Source organism: Penaeus japonicus, unplaced genomic scaffold (assembly GCF_977035675.1).
Source record: "Penaeus japonicus unplaced genomic scaffold, GWHDUDI00000001_assembly GWHDUDI00000012, whole genome shotgun sequence".
In the NCBI taxonomy this organism is placed as follows: domain Eukaryota; kingdom Metazoa; phylum Arthropoda; class Malacostraca; order Decapoda; family Penaeidae; genus Penaeus; species Penaeus japonicus.
This window is the reverse complement of record NW_028234414.1, coordinates 39,936,248-39,941,247: the sequence shown is the minus strand read 5'-3', so window position 1 is coordinate 39,941,247 and position 5,000 is coordinate 39,936,248. Positions and strand designations below refer to the sequence as shown.

Sequence of the window (5,000 nt, the reverse complement as noted above, 5' to 3'; positions counted from 1 at the left end):
AGTGAATGAAAAAAACAAATCGACAAAAAAATCTTTGTAAATATATCCGAACTAACATTGTACTTCTGTATCTTCACCAACTTGTGGTATTTTCTGCGCATTTGGGAAACATAGCTGGCACGGAACTCTCTCTGTGATACTGTTGCCTCGTTATCCCAATGTTGTGAGAAGTTATCAGCTTTCTACGAGGGGGGGAGGGGGCAGTGCAAGAGGAGGCTACGGGGGGGTGGTGTCACTTTTCCTTCCTGACACACAGGAAAATTGAAAAAATGGCATTGCCCATATGTGGTTTTCCCTTGTCCTGGTCTTTTCCCTAAGCCACTGTTGTTATTCAGAACAAAAGATGAAGCTTGGCATTACAACTCTCCATACTCTCACTTGGGTGTAGACAATGCTATGTACTATTCATGAATTTGGTTATAGATAACACAGTAGTAGAAGAGTTTGTGAAAACAGAGTGCCATTTTGCGCCAATTATGAGTGAAGAAAAAACATTTCTGTTATCGATCTACGAGGCTACAGTTAGACAGCTGTTTGTTATCTGTATCTTATAGATGGATAGGGGTAGATGTCATCTTCATATCCTATCAACTTCACGAAGTTTGAAGCTGATAGGAGCCATAAAACCAATAAGTAAGGTTCTGTGAATCCATTATTATTCTAATCTACAATGTTGTCTGTGTTGAATTTTTTCTACCATAATGTAATGCTGTTTTATGTTAAGTATCTTTGTAGTGATATAATTTCCCCTGCATTTCCGCTTTGTGAGTCTAAAGATTCTATTTGGAAGAAATGCCATTTGTACTGTCAATTTTGAGTCGTATGAGTCACCCCTTTTTTTCTTTAAGGATACTGAACGGTTCCATCTTGCGAATGCATATACCAGTTTTGATAGATATTTGAACCTTTTCGTACATATCCGATGAATTCCCTTGAAATCTCCCAATTGACTGAATGATTCTGTATTACGTCTATGCTTTCGACCAAAGATTTGATTAAGTAAGAACACGATTATAGATGTCTGTACATAACATATTAGTTCCATTGAGGTATACATGTCGTGTATGAGCATAAACGTTTACCACATTACGCGTAAAAATGGGAAAAAAAAAAATTGTGAATAGTAAATTGTGCCTTGAAATGTTTACGCCACTCTCTTCTCTCTAATGACTACTCTATCTAGAAACACATGCTGTGACACTTGTATTAGCATGTAGATACGAACGAAAACAACAACAATGTAACTCAGCTTTCTCTCTCATCTGTACGTTTGTTTCTGTTGAGGGGAATACTTGCCCGTCTGTTGTCACATACGTGGTTCATGATAAGAAAATGAAAATGTTTATATACAAAGACATATTTCTCAATAAATGTCTTCCTATTTACTGTGATTTTATTTCAAAGATTGTTTCCTGTTTTATATACTGTACGTCTACTGGTATGCTGATCCAGCCAACTTTTGTATGGTAATGTATAATCTGATTTTAATATTTTACATTTACACATACTGAAAGAAAGCAATTTTCAAGCAGTTGCAATGTGTATCTGATGTTTGGAACACCGTAATCATCCATATTAACAGTTTTAACAGTGATATTTAAGAAATGATAACAAATACGTTAATGGTGTTGTGATAATTTATCATACAGAGCACACATAAAAGTATATAGTATTTACATATACTATGTGTGTGAAGAGAATATGTTATGAATATGTTATACATACACACTCACACACACGCACACATACATACACATGCACACACACACGCACACACACACACACACACACACACACACACACACACACACACACACATACATACATATATATATATATATATATATATATATATATATATATATATATATATATATATATATATATATATATATATATATATATATATATATATATATATATATATATAAATGATGTATAATTATAAATGTTATCAGAACGATCTCATCTTCAGATATTGTGTTTTGTTAAATCTAACATTTATATATAAATGAAAGAAAGTAAAAAAAACAGAGTGAGAAAACTCATCAAAATAAATGAAAATATAAAGTAAATACTACGTTTCCATCATCTGAATTGAATCCTTCTACATAATTTTCCCATATTACAAAACTTTACTGAATTGCATAGTGCAACATCTATAGCAATCAACATGAAAAAAAACGTAAAGATAAAACATATTTTACACATAATATTCATTTTTCTTTATTCCTTCTTTATTCCTGATACGTAACTCCCTAATTTCTCGATTATATTTTTTTTTATTTTTTTATTTTTTACCGTAAGAAGAAAGTGTCTCCTGCTTTTTCTCTTTCTTTTTATTCATATCAACATTCTTATTTATTTTTCACTATAACATCCATACGTAGATAGAGAGATAGATAGATAGATAGATAAATATATAGATAGATAGATAGATGGATAGATAAATATATTGATAGATTGATAGATAGATAGACAGATAGACAGATAGATAGATAGATAGATTGATAGATAGATTGATAGATAGATAGATAGATAGATAGATAGACAGATAAATAGATAAATAGATAGAGAGAGAGAGAGAGAGAGAGAGAGAGAGAGAGAGAGAGAGAAAGAGAGAAAGAGAGAGAAAAAGAAAGATGGAGAGAGAGAGAGAGACAGAGCCAGAGCCAGAGAGAGAGAGACAGAGCCAGAGCCAGAGAGAGAGAGAGAGAGCCAGAGAGTGAGAGAGAGCGCGCGCGCGGGTGAGTATCCCGTATGTTCGTGAATGCTCAAAAGGACATCGCATCTCTACACGACGAGACCCAGGGCCTGCAAGAGAAGGATGGCCTTTGTGTGCCGACTGTCTGACGTGCAACCTCCTCCTTCTATTTCATCTCGATGGTTCTCAGAATGGAAGGCATCGCTTGGCTTTGTGCTCTGATTTTCTATCTCTTTCTATCTGTCTATCTGTTTATCTATGTATATATCTATCTATATATCTATATATCTATCTTCTATCTATCTCTTTCTCTCTCTCTCTCTCTCTCTCTCTCTCTCTCTCTCTCTCTCTCTCTCTCTCTCTCTCTCTCTCTCTCTCTATCTATCTATCTATCTATCTATCTATCTATCTATCTCTATCTATCTATCTATCTATCTATCTGTCTGTCTGTCTATCTTTCTCCTCTCTCTCTCTCTCTCTCTCTCTCTCTCTCTCTCTCTCTCTCTCTCTCTCTCTCTCTCTCTCTCTCTCTCTCTCTCTCTCTCTCTCTCTCTCTCTCTCTCTCTCTCTCTCTCTCTCTCTCTCTCTCTCTCTCTCTCTCTCTCTCCCTATCTATCTATCTATCTCTTACTCCTCTCTCTCTCTCTCGCCCTCTCTCTCTCTCTTTCTCTCACCCTCGTGTTCCCTCTTCTTATCTTTTTTTCTTTCTTTTTTTGCTTACTAATGCGTTCTACCCCTTGAATGACGTCAGCAGAGAGTGACGCATCTCTGCTCCGGTTCATTCAGAAAATCGTTGCATCGTAGCATTTGTGTGTGTGGCCGCCCGCGTGTAGGGAGAAAGATGGATGGATAGATAGGTAGATAGATGAATAAATAGACAGGTAGATAGATAGATAGGTAGATATAGATAGATAGGAGAGAGAGAGAGAGAGAGAGAGAGAGAGAGAGAGAGAGAGAGAGAGAGAGAGAGAAAGGAATTATCCTTATGATTATTGTTTCGTTAATGAGGCCAGGCCACCATTGATAGATAGATGAATAAACAGACAGATAGATAGATAGATAGATAGAGATAGATAAATAGGAAAGAGAGAGAGAGATTAAAAGGAATTATCATTATGATTATTGTTCCGTTAATGAGGCCAGGCCACCATTCACCTCATTCAGCTGAGCTTTGCTTCAACAGCTTTGGCTCCGTGCCAGACCTAGGCGTGTCTGTGCTTATGCCGTGTGTTGTGCCATAGTGCCTACATGCGCATCTGCACATAATATAGAATTGTGGATATATCAACACAAGTAAATCAGATAGCACATGATATAGAAATGTGGATATGTATACGCACATACATAATATAGATATGTGCATATATACATACATAAAAATGGTATAAATGAGATTGAATCGTATTTACAACGTATATGTAATTGGCGCGTTTCGGATTACTCCGTCATCAGAAAATGAAAAATATAGATATAGATACATGATATAGAAATGCACATGATATAGAAATGTGCATATAAATGTACATGCATATTTCTACACACCTACATAAAATAGAAATGTACATACACACACGCGCGCATGATATGGAGATGTGGATATACACACGCACGTACATAGAGTTGGGCATACACACACGTACACTCACACATACGTACGGAAGATAAAATGTGCATAGACACACCTACCTAATATAGAAATGTGGATACACACACGCACGTATATGATATAGATATGCAGACACACACACACATGATATAGCAATACGGATAGACGCACACACGTACATGATATCAAAATTTGCATACACACATATACGCGCATAATTTAGAAACATGCATACACATACGCACGCTCGCACATACATACATACATACATACATACTTCCATGCACACGTCTATCTATCTATCTATCTATGTATCTATATGTACAGAAACGACAAGATGGGGGAAAAAAGAAAGACTATCCATTGCTTAAGTTATATTCTTTATAAAAATATAAGCGAATAGGGAAAGACCACGTACAAACACCGGTGCCAAAGGGGGGGGGGGGTATCGTACCGCATTCAATTATCGTATTTCCTTCCTATTTCGTTAATTAATTAGCGTATTGCAAGCATCTCATCTTAAACAAGAGCCTAAATAGAAAGCTAGATATTTTTTTTATATATATATAGCATACATCCTATCTACTCTTGGGAAGTAGATAGGTATTTCTACCAGGAATATAATGTACATGTATAGACAAGCAAGAAATTAATCTATTGTGTTTTAATCAGTTCTCTGGTCAAGATACA

At 35.7% G+C, this 5,000-nt stretch overlaps 2 protein-coding genes across 3 annotated transcripts in view; one reads left to right on the top strand and one right to left on the bottom strand.

Moving 5' to 3' along the window:
- Window positions 1-1,385, top strand: part of LOC122252241 (uncharacterized) — a 24,675-nt gene extending 23,290 nt beyond the window's left edge. Inside the window, exon 6 of the mRNA XM_086542174.1 lies at window positions 1-1,385. This exon is cut by the window's left edge and continues 1,476 nt beyond it. The gene's annotated coding sequence lies outside the window, so the exon portion shown is untranslated.
- Window positions 1,386-4,671: 3,286 nt separating this feature from the next.
- Window positions 4,672-5,000, bottom strand: part of LOC122252240 (uncharacterized) — a 152,579-nt gene continuing 152,250 nt past the window's right edge. For both annotated transcript variants that reach the window (XM_086542792.1, XM_043014592.2), the window contains exon 6: window positions 4,672-5,000. This exon is cut by the window's right edge and continues 758 nt beyond it. The gene's annotated coding sequence lies outside the window, so the exon portion shown is untranslated.